This window comes from Anser anser (assembly GCF_964211835.1).
Source record: "Anser anser genome assembly, chromosome: 3".
Classification (NCBI taxonomy): domain Eukaryota; kingdom Metazoa; phylum Chordata; class Aves; order Anseriformes; family Anatidae; genus Anser; species Anser anser.
Genome location: NC_139722.1, coordinates 79,006,651 through 79,019,989, shown reverse-complemented (window position 1 = coordinate 79,019,989; position 13,339 = coordinate 79,006,651). Strand labels below are relative to the sequence as shown.

Here is a 13,339-nt window from a genome sequence, read left to right as displayed (position 1 = left end):
AAAGTAGAACAGAAATGAAGGCTTAACTTCAAGAATGGTGTTTTTCAGATATCCATGCTTGAAATCGTATGGCTTCATATGTACGTGCGGTTAATACCTTTGCCTGAACGGGCAGGCCACCCCCTGCAATGAGACAAGCCTCCCATGCAGGTATCTAAAAAGTTCCTTTTACACAGTGGAAACATCTGGTGCTAAGTGGATTAAATAAGCCAGAAATTGAGCTGGTAGGAGAGGAAGAAGACAAGAATACGATGAAGCAAATCTAGCAGTTAGGTGCAGAGACCTGTTCCCATGGAAGCTGAGTTGGGAGGGGAGTGTGTGTGGAGAAGTGTTTGTTTGGGTTGTCATGAAGAAGAGAAAATAGAAGCCATGGCAAAAGGGGAAGAACAATAAATTTACATTAGTTCAAGTACTCTTTGAATTTACTTAGGAGATTTGAGATTGAAAAAGTTCACTGGTCTGATCAGGCCTTCTCTATCAACTCATCACAGTGCCATCCTATTTTCCGAAGACAGAAGGAGAGTGATGATCCCCCTTTAAGGCAAAGTGAGCCCTGGCACCACAGAGGCTCCCCAGCACAAACATGTGCATACATATCCATACACACACACAACATGCACATGTGCACAGAGCAAGAGGAAAATGCTCAGAATTGCATTTAGCATCTCAAGAAACCTAGGGTTTTCAATGGACTGTGAAAATAAGTCTGTTCAGACAGCAGCGGTATTGAAAATCTGTGCCCAGCAGCCACTTGGTAGCCACCTGTCCTTGCCACTGAATACCAAGCAGGAGCACTCCACATATGCTCACCCGATTTGCAATTCTGCTCACCTTGAGTTTGGAAGAAGCAGCAAACACCATCAGAATGACAAGCTGACAGCAACAATACTGCAACAATATGGTCTGGAAGGGGGAAAAAGAGAGAAAGGAAGGACAGTTCCAAATGAGATCAAGGCATGATGCTGATATTATCACACCCCAGGGAGGGGGCTGAAACCATCCAGTTTGTTTCATTTCAAATCTTTGGTTCATTCGGATTTTCATTCCCAAAGGTGAGCAGCCAATTTCCTTTCTCCATGAATAATTTATCCTTGCCGTGTATTTACTATTTCAGATGTCATCTCCACCTTAGCACACAACAGTTCATTTTGTACAATATGTCCTCAATGTTCTGGAAAATATCTTTCCTTTTCCTATTACAAAGCACTCACAAATTTCTTCAGTTTCTAGATCAAAGCTATTGGAGTCAGTCCAGGAAAAGTGGTCAGCTTTTTTTAGCCTGTGGCTGCATGTCAATCAGCAGGTCACCAAAGGTTTCAGGATCAAATGTTAACACTGCTTGGAAAGACATACATAAGTTACTGAACATTTCAGCACAGGAAAGAGGGAGCAAAGAGTGACTCAAATCAAATCCAGGATTTCTTGTTTTCAGTAAGACAGAATCAAATCTCTTCACAACTTTGCCAAAAACCGTGATTGAAGGCGCATGGAAACACATGCCATGGCTTAATGTAGCTGTCCCTGAAGTCCATGAAGACATCCCTGTAAGGTTTTTGTGGTCTTTGGCTTGGACACAAAATACACAAAAAGTGCTGATCAGGAAGAGGACCGTGCAGAACTCAGTGGAGAAATGAAATGATATCAGGGCAGACTGAAAGGTTAGTTTTAGAGATCAAGCAAAGCTGGGTGTGAATTTCTCCACAAGGCAAATTGGAGGAAAGTTTCCTATTCCAAGAGAAAAAGGCTCTGAAAATTATGGAGCCAGATCCAAATTAACTCAAAATTTGGGAGATATTTGGGTTTGGGATTTTGTACAACCTAAGTATAAAAAAGGGGAGCCATGATAGAAGGGGCCCTCCCTGTAACCTAGTCACTGGTGCTGAGCGTAAGCTAAAACAAACTGGAAATCTGAACCAGATCCCAAACCTTGTGCTCAAGCTTGAAATTAAATTTCTCCCCCTCTAAGTTCTAGCTCATCTGAGTGTGAAATAAACCACATCAACTGAGCCAAGAAGATAAAAGGCAGACACTGTTCTCATGCCAGGCTGGTGCTGATGGGATGAGAAACTGCTTGCACAGGGCAAGCTTGCTTTATGCTCTGTGCAAATAATAAAATAAAGGCCTAGCTATATTGGCATTTTAGGTGATAATGGAAGTATAATTTGCAAAGCTCTATTCTCAGGGTGTCTCTTTCTCTCTTCTCATACCATTACAATTACAGCCTTATAGAACTGAGCCGAAACTTGTCTGAACCTCCATCTACGGCCTGGACCAAACTGCTTTCCCCCCACACCCAGTTCATAGAAGTTCAGATAAGGATCTGCTATTCCTGTCCATAAGCCTAGGGCTGACTGCCATCAGTCTCATCAAATGTGCAACATGCTCGAGAGCTTGTCCAAGGCAAAATGTGGCCAGAGGGCAAAATTTGGCCAATGGTATAAAAGCTCTAGATATCCAGGGTGGGGAAAAGCAGGCCTTGCAGTGAGGCATCCCTGAAAACAATAATAAAAAGGTAATCTTCCTTCCTTCCTTCCCGTAAAATAAAGCAACAAATGGTATTTGCAGTGCTGACAGAACTTGCTGAGGCTGGGATATACCCACTGACTGCTCATCTGCTGCAGATAAATAAGCAGATATCAGAGTAAAGGTCAATGCAGTATTTGTGCTACCCCTAAATTACGCAAGAGTGTATCAGCATATGTATGGTGGCTCAGTGTAGTGATCCTGCCTTGTGTTTTAGGAGCCCTCAGTCCTGTCACCCCAGAAGCAAGCATTCCTTGTTTTGATGTGTGGCGGGGTAAAGAACAAAGGTCAGGAGGCACCAGGACACCCAGAGGGAGCTCCCAGGCGCTGTCACAGGAAAAGGGCTGTTGGCCAACCAACAACCATGTCAGTACAGCATGCAAATACCCAGAAAGTACATTGTAAGAATCTATGGTTTCATAGTTGGGGAATGTCAGAAAGCAAACACAGAAACCCCCTCCACATAGTTTACCCAAATATGTGGCCCGGCATAGCCTGGGAGGGGAAAGAAGAAGGGAGGGAGGATTTTGACGTGACTGGAAGAGCTTTTTTCAGTGTGAGGCCATACTAAATATGAGAAACATGAATAAGAGCCATGGGAGAATGTGAAGAAATCCCTCTGGAGCAGCAAGAGGTCAGATCCTATTTCCTTGGACACAGATCCAAACGCAGGGTATGCACTAGTGGACCTGAGTGCGGACATGGTCCAGGGGCTCTGCACTGACCAGGATGGACGTGGCTGGACACCAATGCCAGTGCATCACTCGTGCCATTCTGAGAAAGTCCTCCTGGGCTCCTATGACACATGGGTTATTTCTTCCTCACGTCACAGCAAAGTCTTCCTGAGAATCACAGCCTTAAACAGGAGACTGAAACAATGAGTTTTTCTTTTTATTTGATAACTGCCATAGCGCCCTGAGACCCCAGCTGCAGTTGTAGCACCACCACGCAAGGCTTCACACCACATGGAAAAATCACCCTTCCTGGCTTTTGGCAATGCTCCTTCCCCCAGGAACAGTCACCCCCAGGGGATGCTCTGCAGTCCAGCACTCCCCCTGCTCAAGGTGAGAGCCTTTGGGTGGGCTCAGGACTCCAGCAGAAGCTCTGCTCCAGGAGACATGTCTGTGAGCCTATCATATAGCTTTGTCTCATCTCTGTTCAGCATCTCTGACTTCCCAGGCCAGGAGGTTGGAATGGGTGCATCCCACTGTTGGCCCTGTTGTATCTCAGTAACACCTCTTGCAGGCACACGTGACAGCACGGTATCACTCAGTCCCCAGAGCAGGAGGCAATCCCTCCTTGGGCTCTGCCACAAACAGGTCCCTCATACAGCAGAGAAGAAAACAATCCCCTAGAAAATCACAGCTTCTGCTTTTACCAATTAACACTTCTGGATTTAGCTGCTCCAAGACAATTGCTGAGTTGTCTGTGGAGTCCTTTTTCCTCCTCCACTGTGGCAGCTGTTACTTCTTTGCTTTTTCCAAGGCTGATTTCTGGCCACTGTCTGGCAGCCAGCTAGCTGGGAGGGGGGCAATGCTGTCGTAGCGTGTTACAGGCATTTTCCCACAGCCTGATTGCCGGGGAGTTACTAACAGTGACTACATACAAATGCACTGTGAATTTCACAGACAGGTTGGGTATATGCGTTCACAAAGCAGGCTCGTGTGAGTTTTTCTCTTAATTAGTAAAGTTGCATGAAATAAGAGTTAGGTTTCATTTCAAACATTCTTTATTTGAGCGTGAAGATATTAAAGTTCTCAGAAAACAAGAGGTAGTAAATCTGTGAAGGACATCCTGTTTAAGGCATTTATGTTTAGTAAGAGAGAGATTCAGCAGCATTTTTGTTTTTAATAAATGTAATGTTATTAGAGGTCTTTCAGTTTACTAGGGTATTAGCGAGGGTTTATTTGAATGATGATATATTTACAATTTATATACTTGACAATCAGCTTTGCAAATGAAGTGTTGGTTAGAAGAGATGTATAATTATGTGCTGGGAAATCCGTATGTGTTAAACATGGATGAAGCCAGCCTTCCCTTTAAAAGAGCATCTAGCCCTAGCCAGGCCATAATTAGAACCAAAGTTTGGGAGCATTTTTAGGAGCATTTTGGGAATCTTCCTTTAGGGGTGATGATTCCTGATTCCAACCATAGTGGCCAGATGTCTGTAACTGCTGGAAGCCCAGTTTAAATTACCTGTTTTCTATGAGCCTCATTTTTTGGAAGGATGGATCAAATTAATCATATTATTAAAACAATGGCGGGGAAACCGATGGCTGCAAGCACAGGGCATTGGTCCAGGGAGAATTAGATAATTAATTGCAGTTGCTGTAAACTAACGTGGGCACACCTGCTAAACTGGGGAAGCCAGAGCAATATTTGCTTTGACACATTTTTGTGGGAGAATGCTTGGAAAACAGAGGATATTGTAATGTTACTAGCTGATGTAGCTTTAAGTCTGAATTGTCCACAAATGGATTGAATTTCCCTGAGCTGTTAATACATGAGACTTATGTGTATCCAATTAGGGCTATTAAAAGCAAGAACGTTGCGGATAATATTTCCAGAGTTAATTAATTGACATAGTATCACTTGGAGAATGCCTCCCCAGAAGCACTCTCAACTAGCCTCTACCAGCTATGATTTATAACAAGTTGGCCTGCTGATGTGGAAATTTAAAAAAAAATGAACTGCTGCTGTAAGCTTATTCTTTAGCAATGAAATTAGACTATAATTCTACACGATTTGCTAGGAATGAAGTAACGAAATATTTCTCTTTAAATAATGGTGTTGTTTTAGACTCTTGTAAGGATTTTCAAGTCGAAGCCCAAAGGATGTCTGTGATGATTACTCAAATCACAAGCAGTGAGTAGCCTCTCTCAGCTTATTAATTTCAATGGTTACTGGGAAGAAATAAAAAGTCACAAAGACAAAAAAGGGCTCACAAATCTGCAATGTTTTTCAGCACGAAAGGGGTGAGGGTGGGGATTCTGTGCATTGCTAAATACCAAGAACATGTACTAAGAGACCATGTATTGGGAAATACTTGAAAAAGCCTGAAACAGGAACGGTTGCTCATTATAGTATGGTGGGGTGAGGAACAGGTTTCTTTTTAACCCAACAAGAGGCCTGAGGGAAAGCCACCAAGATATCCAGGGGGTGTTCTGACCAGCAAGGAGAACTTTATTCATAGTTACAGCTTTGAGCTCTAAGATTTGCTTTTTTTTTTTTTAAGATTTTTATGTAGCAGAACCTGTTGTATGCATTTATGGTTAAGAAGGACCTTTCCTGAATGTGCAGATGAAAACTGTTAGGCAAAATAGCAACCTGGTCTAGTGGGAGGTGTCCCTGCCCATGGCAGGGGGTTGGAACTAGATGGTCTTCTATCAATTCTATGATCTTTAAGGTCCCTTCCAACCCAAGCTGCTCCATAATTCTGTGATTCTATGAAAGCTCTATGTGTAAAACATACCAGCCACAAAAGACAGGCTTGTAATGGGTTCTGCATATAATATGTCATCTGAGTAATGAAAGGGGATTAGAATACTTATTCAGACAAATATAAAATGAAGAGGGAAATAAATCATTTACGTAGTTGGTAGTAGCTAAGACAGCATGCTAAAGTTTTACAACTTAAGAACAGAAGATCACGTCCAAATTTATTACTCATTAAAATAATTCTAAAATAATTATAATCACACCGTTCTATTATTTACCATGGTGTTTCAGTACATAATTTAAGTACTCTTTGCATTTTGGCAGCCCTCATGCTTTATCCAAGCATGGTGACCAGCATCTATGAGACTGAGAATTAATTCAAGGCCTAATTCAAGGTGTATAGCAGGAAGATACAGACAGGTTACACAGCTTCACTTTGTGCATAGCTGGGCTGGGTTTAGAGCAAAAACTAAGAGGTGAGCAGGGTAAGCCAAGAGAAAAACAATCCTCAGAAAAATGAATTAGAAAAATTCTGGTCAGCTGTGCGTGTTACCTCATAAAACTGGCAAAGAAAAACAGAGAAGTAAAGGTGTAACTAACATGTAGTTATTTAGTGTTTACAATACAACAAAGGCATGAACAGAAAGGTTCAGCGACTACTTTAATCTTTCATTTAAAAATTTAGGAAGCCCTAAGTGTATTCTAGGTGTATAGGTTATGATTTAATTTGCATTATTAACTACTGATTGAGTAGAGATAAATTTAGTAATAGAAATTAATTGTGATGTGACATTAACAAAATCTGACAACTGTTACAGGACCAAAGTTGTCACCAACAGAATTGAACACTGGAGTTGTGTTAAAATTTCCTTCAAAGAAAGGTTGCTTATCAGTGCATAATATGGCTGCCAGCCCAGTAAGGAGGGTTTCTCCCAACCCTGATGGTGTACACTTGTTTTGCAGAAATTCAGGTCAAGAATATTTAGAGGTGGAATGTTTGCTTAATATCAAGGAGTTTCATTGTAAGCGGGTACGTGTGTTACCCAGAAAGGCTGTAGGAAAACTTCCTGGATAGGAAGAAAAATGGAAATGTGCTGTTTTTGTAAGCTTACTGGAATTACTTTTAGCTAGTTGTGAAGACGAGGTAACATGAAAAGATAGGGATGTTTTAGGTTTTGTGGAAGCCATTTGTAGAGCAACAAGACATTAATTGCTTTGACTAAGATTTAATTACAAAGGGAAGAGCCAAAATAGAGAAAGCAAGACCTAAACAGCATATTTAGGAGGACAGTTCTTTTAAACCCTCCTAAGGGTGACACTTCTAGACTGCCCACCACAGCACTGCTGCCTGGCTGTGTTGGGGTAACCCAGACAAACAACTGCTTTGCTTATAGCAATAAAGAAAATTACCTCCATATTTCACTTTTAGTGACCCTCGTGTTTCTGTAATGATTTTTACATGATGGGTCAAAAACAAAGCTGGCAAAGGCAAGAGGTGTTAATTGGCCCCTGTTTTATCTATGCAGCCGTTAAAGAAGATCACAACTGGAAGCCCTGCTCCAAGAGCTTAAATCTGGTTACTAGTTTTCTAACATAATTTTAGTGTTGACAGTCTGTAGGAAAATCTCCAAAAAATCTCATTTTACAACCTCAGAAGGAGGTGCACAGTATGGTACGCCTGCACCCTAGTGACACTTCTGTTACTACTAGCAAAAACGTTCTGAGCCCTTGTGCAGAGGGCACATACACCAACACACACAAGGTGCAGAAGCAGGAAGAAGAATACAGCGTAAAGGGTCCTGTGGAGTTTTGTCCCATGAGAAACAAGAGCAGGCTTGCACTATGTACCCTCAGAGCATGATGCAGGCTGTTATTGAACGCCTGCAGCAGAAACCACCTGGAAGATCTTCCAAAGCAACCTTCCAAAGCCCCAAGGAGGGAGTGGAAGCAGTCTTTTTCTGTCTTAGTGTGAATCTCATCGATGTATAAGGTACTTAATTGCAAAAGGTGTGTTAAACATCTAACACAGAGTTAGGTGTGCTGTATCGATCATAGCTTCTGCACAAATAACTCTTGCTACTGCTTCAGGAAGTAAATCCACCGGATTTACACTTTTATAGGATTCCCATTAAGTCCTGTGCTGTTTACATTGGCTTTATATTTAAGGACCTTATGTAGGCCTAAATCAGATTTCTGGAATTTAGAGAGGGATTGCATGTCTCAGCTGTAGTGAAATTTAACCCTGAGCCAAAACTTTGAGGGCAGTCAGTGATCAGCCGAGCATGGGCTTCACCCCATTAGCTAAGTGGTGTCAGAAAATTGCCCCTGCCCTTCTCCCAGAAGAAGCTGTCTAAGCTGCTTCTGTTGCATTGAATTGCTTTAATTGATTTTGCCCATCTAGACGATGTTGAAATCAACACACAAGCACGGCCTTCATGGCTTAATTGGCAAAAGCCTGTGAATACGTTTGTAGTGTTTTAATGATTATGAGTTGTTCCTGTAGAGAATCAATTGCATCCAATATTTTCAGCTGTGACTAGGATGCTCAGTTCCATTTCTTTTTCACTTTACTTCCCAGCAGAGAAAAACTCTTCTGCTCTTTTGTTTATATAGAAGAGCATCCTACGTTCTCAGTCAATACTTCATCCACTCAGCAAGGGAAGTGCTAAATTTGTGCTTTGAGCTCAGCAGGCTTTTCTACTTTAAAAAAAGAAAAAATCGTTTTCTTCTTATTTCCACAGGCTGACATTGGCATGACCTTAGATGCAGCAGCCCAAGAGCTTTGCTGGTGTACTCTTCCTGGTACGTAAAACAAGAGATGTGAGAGCATCCAAGCTGCCTGTGCAGGACAAGCCGTGCATCTGGCAAACACTCCTGAGCCCTCATTCCTCCTTTGCTCAAGCTGAGGTCAACAAGTGTGTTCAAGGTTAAAAAAATAAAAAAGCTGTTTGAGAACATATGTGCCCGCTGCGTGGGGAGGCCACCATGCCGTTAGGAGGTGACTCGCCAGGTTACGGAGGTCAGCTACCAAACACCACGCCTGGCACAGCACCAGCGCCCGGGAGGGGGATCCGACCGGCCTGGGCACGGCGCCACACTAACAGATGGGCACGTGTGCAAGCATCCAAGCAGCTGAAGGCAGGGTACCTGTTTTGGGATGCAGCTGCAGGAAAGCTATGAGCTGAATTCTGCGCTCTCATTTATGCCTGCTTTGGGGACGCTTGCAATGTCAGAGTTCTCCAAAAATGCACAAACTCTGCACAAACTCTTCCCATGGGAGAGGATCGCAGTACTGGGCGCATCCTCACGGCCATGTTCAACGCTAGCCCCTTGCCGCCCTGCGCCCCGTGGGCGGTGCAGCTGGGCAGCAGGGGATGGGTGGGTTTGTGGTCTGCGCCGTGAGCATCTTGGGTCCCAGCACAGGAAAAAGGCCTGCAAATCTGTGAGAAACCCTGGTCATGGAGCAGGGAAATCGGAACAAGCTCAGTGAGGATCTTGCTTTATGCATGGGGTCTGATTTAAAAATTTGGTAACATCTGCTGAAAAGCATGTCTGCCTCGTTTGTCTTCAACCTCTACTCCAAACAGCTGACTGGTGTGGGTTTTGTGTGACAGCAACAGCCAGGATACCAGATAAGATCATCAAACATATTTTATATAAGCCATCGATAACAATATTCTGTCACTAATAACCAAAGCCAGATTCAAAGCCATGCCCATTCATTTCAATCAGCGTGTCAGTTTGATGATGTAAAGTTTTCTTCTTTGGCTGTAATTAAAAAATAAAAAAAAAAAATAAAAAAAAAAAAAAAAAAAGGAAGGAAGCTTCTTCATGAACCAGAAGTATTTTCAAACTTTTTCTTTTCCAAAAAATATTATGGAAAAGAATAACTAGAAGGTGAAAAGAGCTCCAAGGTTATCTACAAGTGAAAGCAAAAGAGGCACGAACGCAGACATTAAAAATGATGTGCGTGGCCAGAGACAGAATTGCATTTTGAGAACTGAGACTCACTTGCTACACAGATAATATCATATTTAGGTTCGGGTTCTTCCTTCAGACACTCTTGAACAGTTTCCTATGAAGTGCAAGAACTATGCTTGTGTTTGTATCTGTGGGTGAAAATAAGAAGATGTGACTTGACCCTTAAGTTTATCACCATAGACATTTTTTACTTTAAACTCATTTTCAAAAATCCGCAAATGCAACTTCGCTGCCTAGCAAAAAGGACGTGATCTTAAATCCACGTATCATCAGGATAGGCTCATGAAAGTGGCTTACCAGCTGGCTGGGTCTGCCCATCAGTTGTGGAGAAAGTCTAGCCTTCTTTGCAGCACAGGGGCATCCATGTGGGGCAGCTCAGTCCCATCCATCCCAGAAAACTTCAAGGTGAATACATTTTATAGCAAAAATATTGTCTATAAAAGCCACTTTAGACCTCAGATGTTCTGATTTTCAAGAGTGTCTAAAATAAATACAATAAAATCCAAAGTCTGATCCCTTAATAGGTAATCAGTTACTAAGATTTTCTGTCACAAAATGCTTCACAAGACGAAAAATTCTAGCCTTGTGTCTTTTAAGACAGAAATATTCTGTGGCTTCAGGGAAATGTAGCGCATCCTTAGCAGTTAAAGGCTTAACACTGCACTGCAGACTGGTCTTCTCAAACCAGCTTGGCACAGATCACATCTCCAGGCTCATGCAAAGCCAGAGCAAGAATTTATCACTAGAGACAACCCCCGTGCACAGCTGCCTTCTCTTCTCCCAGGCCTCCTCCAGCTGCTGAGATGTCCTTACTGCCACGACAGATGTGCAGCGTGCCCTTCTTTGGTCTTTTTACTTATCCAGCTTCCACGACTGCATGATACTACCACGTTCAGAGGGACAGCAATACTGGGAAACAGTTAAATGCAGTTGCAGCTGCTTGTAGCAACACTGCAGCTGAAAACTGCAGCACCTCATGACCAGAGGACTCTTCTGCTGGTCAGGGAGCCTCCTCACTGAGTACAGCTCACTGCTACCAGCCTGCATCCCTCCAGGTCCCCCCCAACCACATCTGTGCACACAACAGAACAAACATAAGCCAGGAGCTTCACAGCCCTTTTGGATTATCAAATGAAAGCAGCTTTCACAGCACGGTTGTCATTGCAGAATGTATGTTTAAAGGTGTGTAACAGCTTAGAGAGGAAAAGAGCACTGCAAAATGTGCCTTTAGGTATCCAAAAGTCTGTTTTTCCAAGTGTAAATTGTGCTGCCTCTGTAACAAAATGCAGAGATGATCCTTTCAGTCCTCAGATGGCTGATGAAGATGCCTGTGCTGAGGCACTCTCTGGAGGCATCTCTCATTGTGCACTGATGATGGATGGTCCCAAATGACTGGTGTGTGCTTAGGCTGCATCTGAAGAGAGGCATGGGAGCACCTCCATGGGCCAGGGTCCAGCTGCATAGCTACTTGCGGCAGGTGAAGGCATCATGGTACATTTTGGACAGGTCCCCGACTGAGCTGGCTGGGAGACAAGGAGTCTGGGAGCATGAGATCATCCATCCATGACTTGGTTATCTGTAACATGGGACATGGCAAATTCTTCCTCAAGCATGCAGCTCACACTGACCTAGACTTGCTAAGCCATCCAGGTGAACCACGCAGGTGGCAGATCACACCCGTGTCCAAAATCAGCCTTGATGGCTTCCTGGTGCTTCATTCAAAGCACCTGAGGCTGCAGAATGGAATCAAGACTGTTGTACTGCGTCTTTGAGGACATCCACCTGAGAAACAGGACCCAAATAAGCAACCTTTCCACTTCAAGTGAGTTCTCCCGAGCAGATAGTATACCTTTGGGCTCAAGAGGTGGAATACTCAGGTGGCCTCAAGTCCTCCTGAGCAATCTCTTAACAAACCTTCTGCTTCAAGTACGTGACGTTAAAAATATCAAACCCCTCAGCAAGTTCCTGTTAAAAGCGAAAAAATGTGGCCTATTACATCCAATTGTATGGAATCCCCAATGTGTTTCACCAGCAGAGCAGTTGATCAGTGACACCTTGAGGCTGACTTCATAAAATACAGTTGAGTTTCGCACAAAACTGTGTTCTAGACACTTTAAACACATAACGCATTTCAAGAAAATGTCCCAAACTTCTGTTATCTTCATTTTCCCATGCCTCTCTTGAACTCTTCAAGTATTTAGGCCCCGTCACTCTAGTACTCTATTTACATGGCTCTTGCAAAATTAAATTGCTAACTGTTTTTGAAATCCATCATCTATATTCTGATTTTTTTTTTCCCTCTCTACTGTGCATTTCTCTTTTTAATACAGGGCATCTATGTGCCTTTATGCTAGTGAAAGTACATTAGTATGTTTCGCTTAAAAAAACACCTAAAAATGTTTTATAGGTTTCTGCCAGATAAAATGATACCCAATCCCCCATTAGGGCATATTTGAACTTCTGCATTATAGCATATATTTATCTGAAAATGAGCTTATCCCAGCTTCTGGGGATTGTTCATGAACCCCGAATCTCCCTAGCCTGCTCCATGTGGCTGCCTTCTCTCTGCCACTGGTGAAAAGAGCATGATTAAAGGAAAAAAGATGGTGACTAACATACAGCATGCTGGACTCCAACTTCACCAGCCACCAGTTCAGTGGTGTAGCTTGAGGTCTGGGGAAGGTCCAAATGGGACAGTCCGTGGGCCAAGATAAAGGTGTTTGATTACAGCTCCAGCCTACCTTCACAGTCACCTTTTTTTACCACCTCCCACTGCTCCTGGTTAACAGCTGAGGGGTTGACCCATGACTTTAGAAGCACTCAGCCCATAAATTTCCATGACTAACTGCAATTACATTATTAATTGACAAACACGTTCATAGGTTGAGGGCAGCTTCTGTGGAAGCTGAAGATGACAGCATTCAGATGATGTCAGTTGTTTTCATATGAAATCAGCTGGCCAGCAACACTGAGTACAAGGAGGTCACGCAAATCTCAGAGGTTTCTCAATGCATCAATCTTTTTATTTCATTTGCGTTGCTGGAGCCAAATTCATTGCTGCTTCACGTCCAGCTGAAGCCTGCAGCTTCCCCAAGCACTGGGATATTTTCCATATCCAGCACACAAGGAGCAGGAAAGCGAGGCAGAGCACCCTGTTCCCCATTTTACCTGAACCTCTCAGGTGGGACCCTATGCTATGCAGCCCCAAGTGATGGAGAAAACGCACACGCAGCATCACGTTACTGCAGTGCCTTTCTCAGATGGCCTTGTAGTGCCACCTTCAGACTAAACCAAGACACATCCTATCACTCTCCTAACTAATAGTCCGTCCCACCTCTGGCTGCACTCCAGGCCCAACCAACAGCCCTGAGCCTCCGGTGAAGGGGAATCCAAAACA

General features: G+C 43.3%; 1 long non-coding RNA gene across 1 annotated transcript; it reads left to right on the top strand.

Annotated features, from left to right (window-relative positions):
* The first annotated feature begins 4,801 nt into the window (after positions 1-4,801).
* Positions 4,802-10,069, top strand: LOC310897436. Its single transcript, XR_014582329.1, has 3 exons — positions 4,802-5,221; positions 5,323-5,388; positions 8,703-10,069. It is a non-coding gene; the product is annotated as an uncharacterized lncRNA (long non-coding RNA).
* The last annotated feature ends 3,270 nt before the right edge of the window (positions 10,070-13,339 follow it).